The following is a 22,140-nucleotide window of genomic DNA, read 5'->3' on the forward strand; positions in this document are numbered from 1 at the left end:
TTTCCAGTGTTATGTTGTACTTCACCACTACTCTCTACCACCTTATCATTATCTTTTATCACTTTTTTCTCCTTAGACGGCATAGGTGGGTCAATGGTCTGCTTACCACCCCGAGTAGTGATTGCCATACAATGTCCGTCATTTTTTGGATTTTGGAAAATGTTGCTAGGAAGAGTGCCCAGTTGCCGTGTGTTGACAGTCGTAGATAAATGGGCCATTTGCAACTCAATCTGCTTAATCAATATTGCATGTGTATCGACTTCTGACAAATACCCGCTAAATCACTCCTTAACTCTTTAATGTTCTCATCACTAGCATCGAACCTCCTCATCATTTTATGCATCATATCCTCAACTCGTGCTATACTATCTCCACCATCCCTAGGAGTAACTTCACAATTTTGAGGAGGGACATAGGGCCCATTCATATCATTTCTGTTACCATAGTTACCCCTGTTGAAGTTGTTGTCGCGGTTGTAGTTTCCATCTCGGACATAATGACCCTCACGGTTATAGTTACCGTAGATCCGACCTTGGTTTCCTTGACCTTGGCGCCAATTTCTCCTGATTTGAGCCTTGGTCACTCGGTCGAAAACCCCCCATCTGTTCATTTACCGCATAGGAATTCTCCTCATAATAGCATTCATCATTTGGCGGTGGTGGTTTAGCCAAGTAGTTAACTACATTTATTTTTTCTGCACGCCTAATGATATGTTTTAGTACCAACCCAAGCTCAGTTCTCTTCTGAGCCATCTCTTCACGAATTTCATATATGGCTGGGCTGTGAGTGGATTGCAATGCGAAGGTATTTCTCCCAGTATATGACTTCTTAGTACTCCAAGCTTTATATTTCTGGGAGATTTTCTCTAACTTTTCGGCAATCTCAGCATAAGGACACTCTCCATAAGAACCACCCGCTATAGTATCCAACACCACTTTATTATTATTATCATCCTGTCCCCGATAGAAGTATTCCCTCAGCTACTCATCATCTATGCAGTGATTGGGGACTCTTCTAAAAAAAGAGGTGAATCTATCCCAAAAACTACTAACTGACTCTCCTTGTAGTGCCACAAAGTTGTTCACTCTTTCTTTGTGGTTTAGTTTCTTGGAGATGGGGTAGTAGCGTGCTAAAAAAACGTCCCTTAGTTTGTTCCAAGTGAAAATTGAGTTATAAGGGAGCTTAGTGAAACAAATAGCATCATCACCCATCAGTGAGAGAGGAAACACTTTTATCCCTATTACATTCAAATCCAAATCAGGCCTCCCTACACAACTTTTACACACTGCCCTTACCTTAGCTATATGGGCATGTAGGTCCTTAGAAGGTAGCCCTAAAAACAAACCTCTAGCAGTGAGCATTTGTATCAGATTACTAGTTACCACAAAGGTGTGTCCTGGTGGTAGAGGGGGCAAGACAAGTGGCCCATCAGAGACTGCTATATTATCATAGCCTCTGTAGTATTCTTGAGGGTGTGGAGCGGGATTCTGTCCCCGTTGTTGGTTTTCACCCGGATCATCTGTAATAACTGACGGTCGAACATCAACCAAAGTTGGGATGTTCTTGTTTAAATCATCATCATCAATACCCAAGTTTTGGTTCATATTGCATAGTGTACACTATACTTCATGATCATAGGGAAACAAGGGTTCTCTTTCTCTTCGGATATTTGGCATACAAGGAAGATAGTTCTGCAAGGATCAAAAACAATAAAAAAAATTAAGAAAATATTGACTAAACTTTAGTAATAAGTTTAAGTTAATCTAAAAGCTACTTCCCCCGGCAGCGGCTCCAAAATTTGATAAGCTCAAACTTACTTCTCAAATAAGAAGTAAAGCAGTCGTATCAAGTAACCCAACTAATGAGGTTGGGATCGTTCCATGAGGAAAATAGTTAATATTTAACGTTAATATATTATTACTATTATTTTGTCAATTATTTCCTTAGAAAATAAAAGAGAATAAAAAGGGGGGGGGGTTATTTCTAAATGAATGAAAATAACTAACTAAATTAAAGTAAACAACTAACAGATTCAAATATTGGAGTTTAATCAATTAATAAAAGTAACTAGGGTTTAGGTGTTCCCCACAGGTTCCTAACTTGATAATTCTAACTATAACAATTCTTTCCTAGTATCTTGCATGCAAAGTGATAAGGTATGTATTTCTAAATCCTTGGTCCGACATCTAGAAAATTTCACTCCGCACCTTCGTCCGGCTACGTGTGTTGCTATACTAAACCTTACCTTTACCTCATATTAAGCATTGTATTCAATATTTAACTAAGTTATTACCTCGTACCAATCAATACTAGCCTATTAGATAGTATACACTAAATCTTTGTTGATGATACTTTTCCTATTATCTACCTCCTTGGTCCAGCCAGTAGCATTAAGTCGAGTTCTAACATTGGTCATCCGTTAAAAAGACTTCTAAGCGAAAGAATTATCAATACATGCACGACACTATTCTAGAATTGTTATTTTATTTAGATTTTACATCATTATTTATCCATGGTTCCCACAACCCTAGTTATGAAGTTTAGTTATCCATAGTCATAATCACAATATTCATATATGTAATATAAGAATTTATTCACTTACTTCAATGAGAAAGAATAAAATCCAGAAGTTCACTTGATTAATCAAGAAATGCACCAACAATCAATTCCAGAAAAAGTGTATGAATTACTGAATTAATCGAGGACTAAAGATTCTCCAAAATTATAACAATCACAAAGTCTAATATCCAAGAGTCTACTAACAAAGAGTCTAACCCCAAAAATGAGGTTTTTCCAACTATATATAAACGGACCTCGTGACGGGCCGTTGTTGTCACGATGGGCCATCATGGCCTCCGTCATCCTATATTTTACAAATCCTTCTGTTGCTTTCTTAATTACCCTCGACGAACAACTATGACGGACTGTTCCAAGCATGACGGTCCGTCGAGGGTCTCCATTCCATGACACTTAGACTTCTTGGAATTTGGGTACTGGGCTACTCTATGATCATCACAACGAACCAGCAGCTTCCCCATCTTCCTTCACGGCTATGAGGGTCCGTCATGGACTTTGTAATCCCACAGTTAGGTCAGACTTCCCCATCTTCCTTCAGCAGCTTCACTACGATGCCACCTACGGGCTGTCACAAGCTTGACAAACCGTCACAGGCCCCATAGGTGGTAACTTTTCTGCATTTCTTGTTCAAAAACTTTAGCATTCATCTTTAGACAGATTTTCTGCAAATAAAGAGAAATTTACATAAAAATCAATACAAAAAGGCTTTTGGACACACACTAAACTTAAGGAAAGAGCATTAAAATACCTTGAAACCACGGTATATCAGTTCCCTCTGATACGCTAACTACTGAGGTACCTAAATTAGCATTTCCTTGGAACTACAACTGGTTAATTTAATCTTAGTACATATGAGGCACTAAGTCATATGTTACAAATGATCAGAATGGTCCTTCTTCTAAGACTGAGCTGTGATAATTTCTTCTGAGGTTTAACATACTTAGATTATGAATAGCACCATCAATAGATGTGGTAGGATGTTTGTGATTTCTCAACCCATTAACCAGAGGTCTTGGATTAGAACTTGGGAAAAATTAAACCCCTAGTATAGAGTATTTACCTCCTTAATAGGCCATACATAGCACAAATCCAAATTATTTGGGCCAGTGGGCATCAGATACCAGGTGCTTATACAAGAAAAAGGGGGTTCTGGAAATCATTAGTATTTTGAAGGCATCACCCGTCAGTAGTTAACTTTGTATTGAATTTTAAGTCCTCTGACGGATTATTCATACTCTAAAGAAGTGCTTTTGTTTGAAGAATACTACATATCTGCTTGAGACCTATGATACTCTTGCTGCTGAGACTTGTTTTGAGGTAAGAATTCCACTTGGGCCTCTATAAATCTAAATTAGTGTTAAATAAATTTGTTGTTTTGATTTCTATATGATATTTCCCCCTGTTCTTTCCCCCTTCACTTGTTATAGTGAGATTTGTGCAATGATCTAGATACTTCACCAATTTGATAGTTTGACATACAATTGGAAAATGTTTCATTCAATAATCTAGTTGAACATAATAAACCATCAAATATGACTGCAAAAATTTGTACCGAACTCATTTAAGAAATAGTTGTTTGTATGTATGCATGAGCTTTAACACAAAGAAGCAGTGAAACAAAGAAAATTGAATTACTTGGCGGTTGAAACAATGCATCAACAAAAAGTAACACCAAAAGTTGGTGTTTGCCTTGGTGAGGTTTTACGATTAGATAAACAAATAGTTATTTTTTTCTCAAGTTCTTTGTCTGTTCCCTTCCTACTTTTTGTCCTTCTGAAAAGGCCAACGTTGTAGTAATTCCATACGTATATTCTAATGTTTTAGAGCCCACTACTTTATGATCTGGTCATGCTTCAAAATTTACAATCTTTTATACTATTTTGCTAATATTGGATTTCAAAAGAAACAACACGTTTTACGTCGGATATGTTTCTGAAGATTCATATACTTCTATAAAGAAACTCTATTTCATTCTAGATAGCAGGTAATGATTTCAATCATATATACATGAAGGAAAACTTTCTTCAACCTCTGTTCAGCCGTAGCCATAGTTTTGCAGATAATGTAAGTAGATCATCCTTTCTCATATAATTCATTAAAATATTTGTTCTCCAATAATATATTCATGATTAACTGTTTAGTTGAGACATTTTCATTTACAAAATGTTATTGTGCATGTGGCCAGTCGTGTACGCAGGATTTTTCGTAAATGTTACTATGTAGCGAATGGTGTACGCAAGATTTTCCGTAAGCTATATCAATAATATTAAATGTTAAGTAGTACTAAAGTTAGAAAAGAAGGGAAAAAACATAAAATTGTATAACAATATGAAGTTAAACAGGTTTGTATCTGCGAACTCAACTTCAAAAGCGCAAAGCCTTACAAATTGAGCTACACATTATATGAATTAAAGAAGTGTCACTGTAGTTTATATCTGTTTTATTTGTTTTTTCCTTTTAATCACATCTTTAGTAAATTTTTTGGAGTGAGCAAGTCATGTGACACCCCATGACTACTCTTAAATCCACCCCTGCATGTGGATGATGTTCATTAATTTTAGTGGTGATCTTGATCTAAGAAAATTCTCAAGAGATCAAAGTATGTATACAAGAAAAATATCCATACATCTATTCCTGAAAGTGATATAATTCTCTAGTTCATTAATTGCAATTATCCAGCATGCCATCTCATTATTTTCTAAACAAGAACCATCATTCATTATATTATGAGTATATTTATCCCAGCAGTCATCGTACCACAACTTTCTCTCTTAATCCTTGCTCGCATACAGCTACACAAAGCTCACACATGATATGGGGAAGCGGGGGCAGAGCAAACTTATGGCGGGGTTCATACTATTTAGTGGCATAGCTAGATATTTCATAAATAATGTCTAAATTTTTGTGAATAAAAACTATGAGAGTAAAAATAAGGAAATAAAAAAAGGTGAAAATGACGTTCGAAATTGGGACGTTCGCCACAATTTTGACACCGTTTATCACCAAGCCACATGTTTATTTAATTATTGAATTCAAGAAGGCCACGATAATAAAAAAAAAAAAGGAAACACATGCTAATTATTAAATTCAAGAAGGACACAATAATTAAATAAAAAAACACATGTTAATTATTAATTTTAGCAAGGCCACAATAATTAAAGAAAAAAAGTAAATTCACATGCAAGGAGTTGAACCGCGGAGCAACATGTGCTTATGCAAGGGCTCTAGCCAACTGCGCTGCAGGTTTCTTTGGCATTTTAGAGTGTTTTATATATATATAAACACACACTATCTTTTTGACACGTGCCTTGCATGTAATTACCAATTCCAAAAATATATGTCATAGTAAGTAAAATTATTTATTTAAGAGAAGATTTGAATAATAAGTTTAGCAAAAAAGAATATTGCAGATTCTTTAGTGAATGTTCAATATGGATTGTAAAATGTTTTACCAGTTAAATGCAATGATGTAATATTATTTCAATCTGATGATGTTCAATCAATTAATTAGTTCTCATCTCACTAATATTACCGTATAGAAAATATTTCTTTTGTCTTTTTCTGATCATTTAACCAGATTCGTTGAAGCTGAAAAAAGCTGTTAGGAATGAGGAACATGTATAAATGGTTAGAAAAATGAAGAGGTTGGAGCAGAGTGTAAGAGATATGAAAGGATTGGGATGTCACAAAGTGCCGTATTCAATGATTTGTGCATGTTTCCCCACGTTTATCTACCCATCGATTTTAAAAACCAAAAGTTCAAGAAATATGATGGACATGGAGATCCTCTAGCTTATTTAAAGAGATATTGTAATCAACAGGGAGGGGCCGAAAAGAAGAAGAATCACTCATGACTTATTTTGGGGTAAAGTTGATGGGATTTGCCTCAGATTGGTTCTTAGATCAAGATACTTCTAACTGGCATACATGGGATGATTTGGCTCTATGTTTTGTTCAACAATTTCACTGTAACATTCACATAAATCTATGTCGTACTTCGCTTGCCAATATGAAGAAAAATACTACCAAAAAATTCTGTGAATATGCTATTAAGTGGAGGGAACAAGTTGCTAGGGTTAAGCCACCAATGAATGAGTCTGAAGTGATTGTTGTTCTTCTTCAAGCGCAAGAACCTGACTATTTTCATTATTTACTTTCAGTTTTAGCAAAACATTCACCGAAGTTATTATGATTGGTGAAATGGTTGAAATGACATCAAGTCTGGAAAGATTGTAAGTGAAGCTCTCTTGAAAGTCATAACACATGTGATTTAAAATGCATCAGGAAATTTTAGGGGAATGAAAATGAAGGAGAGTGTAGCAAATGTTGTGTAAGACAAATAAAAAGGTCTAAGGGGTCCAATTTATTAATGTGCACAACCTCAATTACATCACTATTTCCCCATGCAAGGAATATAATTCTCTATTGTCCCACCTCAATATGCAGTCTATTGGGCAAAATCACAGCATATCCACCAAAATACATCAATGGAGAGCGCCAACACATCAAAATATTCGTCCTTATCAAATTTTTCAAGAACCTTATAATTCCTGTGCAAGGCAGGGATTTGAAGGAGGTGAAAGACACAGAAACAATTTTACACCAATTGGAGATTCTTACACAAGTTTATTTGAGAAATTGTAATATTTGATATGATTAAGCCGATTACTCAAAAGTATGTAGATCCACATGCAAATCCTGCATCTGATGTGCTAGGGCACAATACAGAAGATTGTCGAACTTTCAAAAGGGAGGTGGAAAAAATGATCCAAGCAAAGATGATTGTGATCCAAAATGATGACCCTCCAAACGTTACTCAAAATCAACCTCCAGTGCCTATTGACATACATTTTAGTAATATGGTACGTGATGGAAATAAGTGCAACAATTCTATTAATTCTCAAGAAAATATAATGATAACTCGATAAGCTGTATCAACAGAGCAAAACCACTCTTTCAAAGGTGGGATTAATCCCAACCTATTCTTCTTACCTAACAATGTATTTGTGGAAGTAATTATCCAAAAAGTCTCCTTACTATACCTAACATCCTGTCAACGCTTTCATATACAAGGTAGCTGGACTACTTATTAAACATATCATTTACCTTCTTCACATGTTCAAGGTCATATATGAATCATTCATATACATACATGACAAGGGTGCTTTAGCCTTCAAGGTCAGGGGATCACATATCTTCCATGCATCAAGAATAGGGACTTAGTTCTGCGAAATCAAGACACAACATTCCTCATATCACTTTTACAACATCATTAAAGTACCAAGTAGGGAAACTAAGTCTACCTAATAAGATACCCTATCAGTACACAAATAGAAACTCATCATAGTCTATCATAGTGATGCATAATCATTTACGGACAACATGCTTTAACCTCACACATACATACATACAACATTATCACATAAAACACTTCCTAGATTTCTATCACCATATAACATCACTTAAAAAATAATCACATTCATACAGGGTCACACAAGCATTACAAGAGTATCTCACTTCATATCTTGACATTATACACGAGCATACATATACCATATCATAACATCACCTACATAATCATATAAACCATAACATATTTAACATGATCACCTTACTTCACATAAATATCTATACATTACACCTTCATATAAGCCCTAGAATGATACTTCTACAATTTACATAATAATGCCGACAAGACCATGATTAACACATAAACAACACATAAGCACCGCCACCGTGAGTGGAACATACCAATTAAAAACAATTTTATATTTATTCTACATAATATAGAGAGATCAAGCCAACTTACCACCTTTCTATCATCATCAACAACATTCCTTGGCCTTTTTAATAAATTCAATTCACAAAGGCTCTTACCAATAGCCATGAACACAATTCCAAACTATCAATCCAACAATACCAATAATTCCACAATATACAATATGCATATCATCAAATTAACGCATCCTATATATAATTCTACCATGATCTATAAACAATTCAATATCCCAATACAATGTACACATGAACTTACTACAATCAAGCCATGATCAAATCACCCACATTATAGCCAAATTGAGAGATTTGAGAAGCTCAAGTGTTCATAGAGATTTTTATTGGAAAACATCAATTATACATGAATATCATGATATCTTGTGTTTGAAAATGTTTCAAGCAAGAACCCATAACTTAGAGTGAAAATTGGACTTTTCAAAAACTTTGAAATATTAAAAATCACTTTGAAATTGGCTCTAAGGTTATACCAAGCCTTACATAAAGAACTCCAATACCTTATAGAAGAAAACGAAAGTGAATTGAAGAAGAAATCCATTGAAATCCATCATCCTAGCTCCATTTCTCTTTGACCTTTCATGGAGGTTTTTGGGGAAAACTTGGGAGGGAAAGGGGTTTGGTTTAGGTGTTAGGGTCTAAATGAGAGTTAATATCTTCAATAATCTTAAAATACCCAAATATACCCAAGAAAACCATCCGTACTATTTAAAAGACTTGGGTGAATTTCCCAAAACACCCCATGCTTGGCCGAGATTGTAGACAGTGTGCAGGTGTCCATCGACGCCCACTAACGACGAACCCGTCATTTGGGGGTTCGTGGTTCGATCTGAAGCTAAATAAACTTGCTGGCCTGAAGTCTGCATCCATTCTCCAAGTTGATGAGACATCGTTTGAATGACTGGCCATCGTTTTGCACTGCATGCAGGCCGCCTTGCAGCTTGTGGCCTTGAGTTGGGGTCCTTCTCTAGGGCCCATTGTGGGTCCTAGGTGGAGTTGTACCTAGAATTTAAACCCCTAAAAATGTACATCTAGGTCTTAGGGTCCTAACATATCAATTTAAGAACCAAACAACTCAAGAAACATGCAAAGGCACACTAGAACACATGCAAGCACACAAAGGACTAGTCGTCGAACGTCTTGGTCGTTCCTTGATGTTTGGCTTCAAACTCAACCAAACTGACTTCCAAACTCATAAACACATTAATTAAGCTAGTTAAAAGACCTTAAAGCACAAATGAAGATCTAGATAATACTAGTTCAATTTAAGGGTTCTTTCACTAAATCAACTAGTCCACTTCCCCTTATACTGCCATTCACTAAAATAAACTTTACACGACCTGACCAAATGTTTCTTCTCAACCCCACTTAATCTTACTCACACACACTCCACTCTCTCTATAAAAATATATACATAAAGACACAAAAAGGAAAGGAAAAAAACATGAAAAACCCATTCCATCCACTTTCAACACACACAAGTGTTCATCAAAAAGAAAAAGCAAAAAAACAACACAGGTGGGAGTTATAATCGAGGTTCTATTAAGATTTTGCGCTATTTATTCTCATTATTTAAGGTTTAATTTATCTTATTTCTTTAATTTACTCATAGAATTTGATGTATTTATTATTATAATTTTTCCTACACTTTTTTTATTCATAATTTTATTAAAATAAAGAATGTATTAAGTGTTATATCTCGTTTTAAATAAAAGTAGCTTTATTGGTGAAAAAAATTATTGTTACTTATTTTGTCCAATAAAGATTGAGATTTATTTTAACAATTCGTTATTATTTTGTTTGATTAGGAAATGTATACTTAATGTTGGTTAGTTTTAAGAGTAACAAAAAACATAAAATATTAAAATACAAAATAAAAATATGTACGAATGATGCTAGAGTTCTATACTGTATCATAAACATTTTGATTTGTTATACTTTATTTGGTTTTAGGTATAATGGATGATATTTGTTTTTAATGACTAGATGAGTTTGAAGCTAGCTAATTTTTTTTTTAATTATTAATGTGGTTACACATCTTTTTTGAGACACTAAAAGAAACTCAAAGATACTGTTATGCACCTTCGTCAAATTATTTTAATAATTAAATTTCATTAATTTTAATCAAGAGGTGTAAATAGAAATTATTAGATGTGAGGTACTTGAAAGGAAAGGTCAATTATGCCTCTAAATGTCAAGACCAAGAATGTGATTACACATCTAGTTTCAGATTTATATAAATTCAGCTATAAAAAAAGAAAAACATGGCTTGTAAGCAAAATATATCAAAAAAATAGTAAAAATAAGTTTCAGTGAATAATAGTGACCGTTATTGAACCACATACTCAAGGAATGCCTAATACCTTCCCCTCGCTCAATAGAATTCCTTACCTGAATCTATAGTTCGTAGATCATAATAAAGACTCATTTCCTTTTGGTTTGGGATTATATAGAAAAGGTGACTTGGAACACCTAACTCAATATCAAGTGGAGACTTATGAAAAACAAAAAAGTAATCCCTTAATCAACACCGTTATTTAAATTGGAAAAAACCTATCCGCCACGCACGAAAAAGAGTGTGACAAACTCTAGTATCATAATGAGTCTTCATCCGCTATTTTTGAATACTAAGATCAGCTAGGGTACTTGGTCCTTTATATTGAAATTGGAGATTTTAGTCTTTAATGTCATGTGTCTTTCAACTTATGTATTTAATCTTTATAATTTCGTTCTGCATTATTTTCTTGTTTGTTTTGGGAACCAAATATTAATCACATCACAAGGATGAATCATTTGGAATTTTATGGTTCTAAAGTAATGGATATTTTCAAGAGCTTATTGAAGGAATACAAAAGATTTTTGATATAATGGGTCTTACGCCTTTAGAAAGAGAGGGATTAGGCTCTTATCGAGTAAAAGGGGTCATTCAAGTATCATTCAACCAATGTAAGGAAGAAAGGGCATCAGATGTGGGTCCCTCTGATTCGGAGAGATTCAAAGGTACTTTTCTAAATGAATTCTTTCTTCTTGAGATGCGAGCATCCAAAGTTCAAGAATTCATCAAATTAAGGCAAGGTAGTATGATCATGAAGCAACACGCCATGTAGTTCACTCATCTTTTGAATTATTCTAGAGGTCGGATGAGAAAATTAGTATTTAGTAATACAAATTTGGCATGGTTCATAGAAGGATATGAAAAAGTACTTTTTTGTTGGGAACTTTCACTCCTCTATATTCGAAATATGCCTCTCTAGGAGCATTACGATCTGCAGCTCAAATGGTCCCTTATGAAGTCTCTATTGGTCTTATTCTTATTGTGCGCCTTGTGAGCGCGTTTGGATCCGCGAAGGCAATCGCTCGGATGTTCCCCTAACCCAACCCGGGGTCAAATAGAATTTAATTTCCTTGTTGATAAAGGGATGGAAATTTTGATGTTTATGACTCATTCCCAATATATTAAGGAGGAAAACCTAAAGGAGAGTACTTAAGATACCCACTGATGGTGGTGACCACAAACATTAGAGATCTAGTAGTGGTAATCATTCTCAGTTTAGACACAAGTTTCTGGCCCAACTTTATCAAGTGCTCGAGTTTTTAAATTGAACAAGTATAAGGTGTCTAACACTAGGCCTCAAGGAAATGCCTCTAGCGAACAAACTTTTCTCAAATGCAAAAAATGTGGTAAGAGTTATCCAGCGTTGTGTTGAGCCGATACCGATGGATGTTATGGTTGTTGTAAGGTTGGGCATAGACTCAAAGATTTGCTGTCAAATGCTACCAACGCTTGAGATGGTCGTCATCAAGCGCAGTCTACTTCTTTAGGCCGCTGGACTCATTAGGGTACTTCATCTGGTTGTGGTAATCAACATCAGAATAAGTTTATGCTCTTTAGACTCGACTGATAAGGAAGTTTCCTAATTTCTTATTGGTACGTTATGAGTATTTCTATTTGATGTATATGCATTTTCAGATCCAGATGATACAATGCCTGTTATGACTCCTTAAGTTCCTAGGAAGTTTGATGACATCCTAATAATCCTAGTTGAACCATTATCAATCTCTACTCTTGTCAGTGATACGGTTAGAGGTAAACGGGTTTTCAAAATTTGCAAATTCTCAAATTTTAGAAAATCACCTCAATTGATCTAGTTGATATATTTATGCTTTACTTAGATGTTTTTATTTCTATGGATTTCTTTCATGCTATTTATTTCACTTTTGACTATAAAACTTGAGTGGTCAAGTTTTAGTTTTTGAATAAAGTAGTCATATTTTCACATCCGGGGAGCACCCCGTAGAAGCAACCGGTGTCTTCATCCTCGAAGAGGACTAATACTAAACTCTTAGAAATTGTCATTACATTTCGTATATATATATATATTATAGGTGTTGCTGCGTCTTGAGATCCTAATTGCCATGGTTCCGCTGCATCACAAGGACCAATTGTGAGGAATAGCCATTCTAGAACAATTATTTAGTTTGGTTCATTCTTTGACTGCTCTGCTCCCCCCCAAAAAAAGAGAGACTATATATATATATATATATATATATATATATATATATATATATATATATATATTGACTCCTCGCATAGGAAGCATTACATAGGCTTCTACTTTTATTTCACATATATAATATCATAGGAAGTCTAGGATAAGTCTCACATTTTAACCATCTAAATCAAATACAACATTCGGGCATAACCCTTACTTCACTTCAATAAAAGCCATATAAAGGCATATACAACAGTCATATTCAAATGAAATGGAAAGAACTAAATGTCTTTAAACTAGAATAATATCAATAGCTAGATAGTGGCATCGTACTTGGAAAGTCCCCTACCAAACTTGGAGAATGAGTTTCCAAGTTATATTCAAATGGCCATTCAAGAAGCTCAACGGCCGAAACCTAAATAATTATAGAAACATACAAATATGGGTTAGTACACACTTCTACTAAGTATGAGAATATGCACATAAAACATTTGAAATCATGCTAAATGGAACATTTGTTCAAAACCATGCAAAGTTACTTCGAAAAACCTTATGCATAATTAAGAACCAATATAAGCCAACAATCAAATATTCCTTAAGACAATATCATATACAAAACAAGACCAACATCATCAAGTATAACCAAGTCAACATGTATCGTAACATACTAGAGTACATAACCAAACCAATTTAAACATCATGATATAACACCAAAAGCATATATAAGATATTCATAACATTACAACATATACAAGACCCTTATTCATAACCCACTATCAAGTCCACAACTGCAAGGACTAAGTAAATCTCGATAACCTTACTCAACCAAGTAAACCCAACAAAGAACCACAAGTAATGCCTAACATGACATAACATAACATTAAGAGTATTCATCATCATATTTAACAATGTAGACCAATAACATGTTCATACATGAAACTAACATCATATAAAATCATCAACATGTAAAGTCAACATATGCATAACATTTACTTTATTAACATGAGAACAACCTTCCAATATTTCCCTCAAGGACAACTAGTGCAATTTATAGGTAGAGTCTCATACCCTTCCTAGACTAAGTAAAACCCCTTCGGTCACCCTATTAGTGTTCGCTATATTATTTCATTTAACTTTAGAGAACAATAACTTTAACCAACATAGACCACATGAGCTAAATGTGGAATCTGGTATTATGAAACCCTACACCAAAAGGAGGTGGACTACTTGCCAAGGTTGTACCAAAACATAACATAGCATTCTAGGTGGATCCACTAGCCACTACACCATTTTAGGGCTACGGCTACACTAAATATGAGCAACGCTTGAAAAGTGTTGCCTAATATATTTTTGGGAACACTTTTTAAATGTAGCCTAATTTTTTAACTTTTCACAACGATAATATAGGCAACGCTTAAAAAGTGTACCCTTTAATGATATAGACTACACTTTATAAGCGTTGTCATAGTATGAAATAAATGGCAACAATTATGTATATTTATGGACACACTTTTAAAGGGTCCTATTTTTATAATTGTAAAAACAACACTTTAGAAGTGTGGCCTACACTTTTTCACTAAAATATTAGATTCCCTTCAACATTTTCAACTCCCCCTCCCATTATTTTTGGCCAAAAAAAATTATAAAACATTATTAAAAACTTTTTTATCTGGGAATTGGAAAAAAAATTGGGGCTTAGAACACAACGCTTAAGAGTAGAACACAACGCCGGTTCTCTTCTCCAAAACTTCAAATCGAAAAGTAGAAGCTGAAGATCGAACAGAGGAAGTTGAAGACTGAAGAAAAGAGCTGAAAATCAAAAGAGTTGAGTTGATTCTCTTCTCTAAAATCGGAATAGCTGAGTTGAGTTGAGCTAATGCTGACGAACTAGGGATCGATCGAGGAACTGAAGATCGAAGATTTGAAGCTTAAAACCAATTTCATCCAGCGTAAGTATCAATTTCATACATCTAAAATTCCTTTTCACTCTCTTCTAATCATCTAGTACTAAAAATAGCCAATTAATTGAATTTTTGTTTTGTGTTTAGAAGTAATTTATTAGTTTGGGATTGTTATTGCTGAAATTTCAATCTAGTGGAAGAAATTGAAAATAATTTTAACGTCAAAATTAGCCCTAGGAATATTGAGCTTAACAAAAAATTTTCTTTAGAGATACAAGTAAATGAAGACATTATTGTAAACATGGGTAAACCTTGGGAGAATTGAAGAGAACTTCTAAACATACCTTTCTTTGCTAATGTGTTTTATTCTATGATTATTTTATAAAAATTATTTAGATAGTGGTATTCTGGTTAGTTGATTATCAGTCCTTTTTCTGCGTAATTTTTGACTTGTTGCTGCTAGTTTACGAAGATGGTGAAATCTATAAGCCTCAATGAGATAAAAATGATACTCTTGATCTGGAGAAAATCCCCATTGAAGAAGTGTTTGAACACATGAGATGTTCGCGAGAGGGTCTGCTCCCCCTCTTTAGTTTCTACACTGTCTTGGTTTGTACTATCACTGCATACTGCTTACAAGTATTTTTTGCTCGTATAATTCCTCCACAACGACTGTTTAGGATAATGGTTGCTGTTGCATTATTACTGCTAATGCTTTGAACAGAATTGCTATGTAACTACTATGAGACATGCGATATTTATCGAATTAACTCTTCCTCTAGAATTTTACAACTCTTTCGCTATTGCATAACTCAGATGATGGAAATTTACAAGCTGAGTCAGATTCTGGATCATTTTGGGTTCTGTTTGGTGGCTTTGCTCCAATTAGCAAAAAGGTTGCTACCGATGATGATATCGTTCCTGAGAGAACTACTGCTCAACTTTATAGGTAATGTTGAATCATTTACCAGTAATCACCAGTGTCAAGTAGTTTCTCGTGTTTATGATACTCTATATCAAAGTTTTCTTGATATCCTTGAGAGACCATGTATTGCTGGACGTAATGTCTTTCAATGAATGGTCTTCGGGGTTGTTACTTGTAACTGAATTTTGTATATCAACCTTTTGTTGTTGTTGGTTGGTGCTAAAGGTGAATTATGTCCTCTTTTGCAGCATTTTGTGTGTTTCTGGTTTGAGTTAGTTTTAACTTTGTCCATATTGAGCCCTTTCAGCGTTGGTGAAGCAACAAGGTGCTGCTGTCAAAGATGCTTGCAAAAGTACTTCTGTCGATGAAGAAGTCCCGCCTTTGCTTGAAGAAGGTGGAAAGATAGAGGTCTGAATCTGATCATCAGAATGTTTTCCATGTCATAATTTGGCCAGCTTAGTCTTCACTGAAAAAGTAAAATTTGTCAGGTTTGGCGTATCGATGGTAGTGCAAAGACTCAGATACCCAAAGAAGACATTGGTAAATTCTACGGTGGAGATTGCTACATAGTTCTCTACACATACCATTCTCACGAACGAAAGAAGATTATTACTTATGTTGGTGGACTGGAGAGGATAGCATCGAGGTACGAATGTCCTTGCATATAAGGGTCAAATACGTCTTTATAGAATTTTCTTAATTGAATCATTATTGTGGATTCAGGAGGACCGAGAAATGGCTGCACAATTGGCTAGCACAATGTGCAATTAACTTAAAGGGAGACCTGTGCTGGTATTACTTTTTTTCGATGACTGTTTTTCAGTCAAAAACTCAAAATGAAGCTTAATTGTGACATCTACGTTATCTAGGGTAGGATATACCATGGCAAAGAACCACCACAATTTGTTGCAATATTCCAGCCCATGCTGGTCCTTAAGGTATCTCTCGATATGTCACATAGAGGCTATTTTTGTCGTTTAACGTATAAAATAACCAAGACAAGTTTCTTTCCTTTTTTCAGGGTGGATTAAGCTCTGGCTATAAAAACATATTGAAGAAAATGGCTTGAATGATGAAAACTATGCTTCTGATACTGTTGGCCTTTTCAGGATATCTAGAACTTCTAGTCATAACAACAAAGCAGTTCAAGTCGATGTTGTATGCATGCTTATCGACCCTTTAAGTTTTCCCCTCTTTGGATATTAAGTTGTCAGTGCCTGATAATCTTTTTCTTTATTCTACACTATCTTTCCAATTTAGTCATGATGCAAAAGCTACGTTATGAGATCCTTCTAGTCATCACTTGAACATGTTCTCAGACTATGTCTAGATAGATATGTAGCTTCTGTTCTATGTTGAAAGAGTCTCAGAGAATTGTTCTTCTGGATTACGTAAACATCTGTCTAGGATGTAATTTAGGATTCTTTTCAATATATATTGAAGCTGTCTAAATGATAGTCTAATTGAAAATTTTATGTTAAACTTTGTACTTATGTATAGTTTCTATTTCTCTGTACTGTCACGCTAAAGTCTAAGTTGCTGTTTTCATTATGTCCAAAGCTACTATGAACTTTGTTGTAAAGTTTCCAAAATAGAATTTTACAACCTCGAATTCTAAATTAACAGGTTGCATCTTCACTGAACACTTACGAGTATTTTCTTCTGCAATCTAGCTCTTTAGTATTCATTTGGCATGGAAAACAAAGTACCCATGAGCAACCGAACTTAGCAGCAAAGATTGTGGAATTCTTGAAGGTGAGGCTTTTATCGAAGTAGAAATAAGGCGCTCTTTGTCATTGTTATCCCAACTAACAAACCCTGTGTTTATCCTAGTTTATGCTGCATTAGGCTAATTTTGTTTGGTCTGTTTTATTCACAAACTCAGCCCGGAGCAACCGTGAAACACACTAAGGAAGGAACAGAAAGCTCAGCTTTTTGGCTTAGTATTGGAGAAAAACAAGATTATACCAGCAACAAATTAGCTCCTGAAGCCACCAGGGAACCTCACTTATTTTCTTGTTCTGTTAATAGAGGTACATCCTTCTCACCCTTCGATATTTATCCCGAATGAGGAAATTTTTCTCTTCTAATTGTCTTTATCAAATGATTTCATGTTAACTCGTGGATGTCCAGGAAAATTTTAGGTAATATCTAGAGAATTCAGTTAAAACTAAAATTAAAATTTCTTGTTGTGTATATCAAACAGGTTAATATTTTCTATTAAAATAACAGGTTGAAGAAATCTATAACTTCACTCAAGATGATTTGTTGAATGAGGATTTCATGGTTCTCGACACACATGCTGAAGTTTTCGTTTGGGTTTGTCAATCAACAGACTCCAAAGAAAAGCAAAGTGCTTTTGAAATTGGACAGGTAATACTATTTAGTGTCATATGTATCTCATATATTGAAAGTACTTGTTCATTTTCATTTTTGCTCGAGTAATCGAAGAAGTTGATCACAGAAATATGTAGAGCTGGCTACATCTTTGGAAGGGTTATCCTCTTATGTTCCATTGTATAAAGTCACAGAAGGAAATGAACCATGCTTCTTTACAAGTGAAACTCATTAGTCATTTCAGCAACTTTTAACACTCTGACTTGCGTGTTTAATCAGGCACACGGAAACTCATTTCAAAAGAAGGTTATGATACTCTTTGGATTTGGTCATGCTTCCGAGGTAATTGATCGTGTTTTTCCATTACTATAATCTCATCTAAGTTACATGAATCATACAATGGTGCAAGAATGAGGCATTGTTTTCCATATCATATATTAGTTGTTTGACAGTAGCTTTTCGTATCATCAACCGAGTTTCATAATACAAGACTTCATTAGTTATTCAAGAATTTTAGACCTTGTTCTCTATATTTCCGAATGATAGAACAAATCAAGATGGACCAACCCAAAGAGCCTCAGCATTAGCTGCTTTAAACTCTGCATTTACTTCATCGGCTGCTGCGAAAGCTAGTTCTGTTCCAAAGCCTACCGGAGAAATTCAGAGTTCACAAAGAGTAGTTGCAGTAGCTGCATTGTCTAATATTCTTACAGAAGAGATGAAACAGTCAAATTCGTGTGGATCTTCTCTCATTCTATTTTTTTCTTTGCCTATGTTTGTGTGTTAATAAGTTAAAACAAGAATAAGTTTATTTAGAAACTAATCCTATTTGGCTTAAGATCTCTTGGTTTTATTTATCTTGTCGTCTTATCTTGAATCCTTAGTTTGTGATTAGTCGCTGCTCTATTTAGTTCTTCTTGTTGATTCTTTAGTCTCTACATGATTTGCTCGAACTTTGTTTTCTTCCTCAATAATGATGACGTCAAAAAGAGAATTTTGTTGATGCTAAATGTGATCCTCTTCCACACACTGATGTGTCTACTGAGGTATTTGAGGCACTGTTGTTTCGTCTGTTTGCTACTCTTTAGGTAATCAATAAAACTCGCAGTTTTCTTTATGCTCTTACTCTTTCCTTCTTGTTTTCCTGTTACCAGAAAGCAACCTCAATCCATTACTCTCGTACTAATGGGTTGTTGCTTCGATTTGCCTAATGGTGGTTATCATATTTTATTCGGAATGTTGGTGTATATGTTGTTCTCTCTTGTTCTCTAATAGGTCTAGCAAGTATTTGGATGTGTCCCTCACCATGCTCTTGGCTGATTTCTGGTATGAACCTCCATCTTTTTAACCTTTTTTTCTAATTTACATGCATCTTTGGCTTACTTGAGTACTTTTTGCTTCACTCATGCTAATTTTAGTTGATTAATAGTTGTTTACAGGTTTTAGTTTCTGTTTTGTTCCATATGTGAAGTATGTTTTGCTTAATACAGAAAGTGTAGGAGATAACGAGATATTCCATCTTCTTCCAAACTCTAGCAATATGAATTTGTGGGTAATGAGTTATCTGATACTTGAGCACAAGGCTAAGTTAGTTCGGTTTTTCCTTCAATACTGAAGAAGGTTCTACACATTGGACATGCATTTTGTGTACTCTTTGTTTTCTTTATCACTGTGACTTTGAATCACTGTGTTCTGGTAATTATTATGAAGCTAGTAATCTACTTTGCATCAGCTTTAGAGTATTTCTTGGCAGATATGTATCCTTTGCTATTGGGTGCCCAGTTGATGGACTGATTTCACCTTTAAAAGATACATCTGTTGCAAATAAACTTCATGACATGGGATGTTTTGAAATTTTCCATGGAGATAAAATAGGAATCACTACTCAAGGTAATATTCTGAATTATGTATTGCATCAAAATTGAGAGCCAACAATAGAAGAATGCACAAATGTTGTAGTCCTTATAATCTGTAATTTTTACATTGAAATTATATTTAGATTTGGATTGGTTGTCTTACAGTGAATTCTCTCTGATTATGCACTTCCATCAATTAATTCACAAACTTATAAATTTATTTTAAATGTGCAGGAAAATGCAGGTATTGAATTTGAATTTGGCTAGAAGTAAACTCGATCTATTGTGGCAAAAGATGAAGAAATTTTTGTATTGTTGTCATATACGTTTGAATGACACTTTTAGGTTTATGGAACTTGTTGATAGTAGAGATCTTTAAGCAATCACTTTCTATGTTTTGGTTGTACATGAAATGTTTCTCGAAGTTTATTTGAAAAATATAGCTTCAATTCAATGATTAATTAGTTCATTTTGTGTTTTAGGTCACTTGTATGTATGTAAACATATTATATATTTGTGATACATGTAGGCTTATAAATGTTAAAGTTACACTTTATAAGTGTTGTTCTAGATGAGATATAAAGTAACAATTTATAAGTGTTGCTATAGCTGACATATAAAGTAACACCTTATAAGTGTTGCAATAGATGAGATATAAAGTTACACTTTATAAATGTTGCAATAGATGACCAATAAAAGGCAACAGTTTTTAAGTGTGACCAATAAATCTGAGAGGCAACGCCTTTTAAGTGTAGTCTAACAAAAAATAGGCGTTGCCAATGCATGTCTTCAAAGCGTGCCCTTATACCTATTTGGATACGCTTTACAAGTGTAGCCAAAGATGGCAACATTTAAAAAGTGTTGCCTAATGTCAAAGGTTACGCTTCTTTTGGGCAGCCCCTAAAAAGTGTTGCTGAATGTCCAAAAGTGTAGCCTTTTATCAAAGGCCACACTTTTTGCTAGTTTAGGCTACACTTACGTGGTGTTGCTGTAGGCCGAAAATGGTGTAGTGAGCTAGTATTCCTATGGAGGCAACATAGTTCATGAACTAGGAAATATACTTGGGACCCTCTTTATGCACATTGCATTATAGTCTCTAATATCATGATTACCTTGGTGAACTTACCTTCCCACATTGGGAAGGGACACATATCACATTCTAGTTAACTCCGTTCTAAGCTAATATCCCTTTTTGAAATTTCTTTAAGCCTTTATTAAACATCATAACTTAGTATAGACCATAGGATACTAATCCCTTGTATATATAATTAGTTCATTAGGAATTGCATGAGAACATCCTTTCAATACAACCCTCAATGTGACATCAACACATTATCATCATCACATCATAATAAGGCACATAGGCAATTCATAACCAACCTTATATAATTTCATCTTAACAAAATCTCACCTCTTCATGTAATCAAGACATTTCAATTTCATCATCATGCCAAAACTTAATTAATATTATCATAAGGAATGCTTCAATTGAACTTTATCACCAAGTACAAGCCATCACAATTGAAGTAAAGGTTCAAGATCACAAAGTCTTACTAGTTCTCCTTCAACAAGCCATCATCATTGGCCTTACCCTCAACCAATCTAATTTCATCCATCAATAGGTGTAATAACATCATTAAATAGTAACTAACACAACAACTAACTCAATTGTATCAATACTAATCAATTCAATATGAGTTCATAACCTAGGATTAGGGAATTTGAGTCAATTCATGATCTATTCCACATACTAGGTTAATTCATCAAGAACTATCATAGTTGAATAATAATACATCATAATATAATCATAATATTCAAAATAAACCATAAAGAATACAATTTAGAAGATCAATGTCGGATTAGGAAGAAACCCATATGAAATCATCCTTTTGAAAACCAATTTTGGAAGAACCCTTTGGGGAAAGGAATACCAAAGGTGAAAGGTTCCCATACCTTATTAATACTTGAATAATTATGGATAAAATTAGTCTTCTTGATTCCCTAGAACCCTTAGACCTAGGTCTTTTATGGAGTTTCCTTGGGCGAGAGAAACTAGAGAGAAAGAAGAGCAATTTGGGTTTGGGAAAAGTGATGTGTTAAGTGGGGTTTAGTTTATATAGTTGATTAAATAATATAATTAACAAACCCTTAACCGCTAATTAAAACCCTAACTAACTAACTTAATTAAATGAACCAATTAAAAGTTATCGGGAAAAGTCATGCAGGACCTACGAGACCACGATCGATGGTCCATAGGTCAA

General features: G+C 34.5%; 1 long non-coding RNA gene and 1 pseudogene across 1 annotated transcript; both read left to right on the forward strand.

Moving 5' to 3' along the window:
- The first annotated feature begins 11,234 nt into the window (after nucleotides 1–11,234).
- Nucleotides 11,235–17,041, forward strand: LOC138337830 (villin-2-like; annotated as a pseudogene).
- A 277-nt stretch (nucleotides 17,042–17,318) lies between these two features.
- Nucleotides 17,319–18,244, forward strand: LOC138337728 (uncharacterized). The gene is made up of 3 exons (XR_011211117.1): nucleotides 17,319–17,441; nucleotides 17,572–18,059; nucleotides 18,151–18,244. It is a non-coding gene; the product is annotated as an uncharacterized lncRNA (long non-coding RNA).
- The last annotated feature ends 3,896 nt before the right edge of the window (nucleotides 18,245–22,140 follow it).

Source organism: Solanum lycopersicum, chromosome 8, assembly GCF_036512215.1.
Source record: "Solanum lycopersicum chromosome 8, SLM_r2.1".
NCBI lineage: Eukaryota > Viridiplantae > Streptophyta > Magnoliopsida > Solanales > Solanaceae > Solanum > Solanum lycopersicum.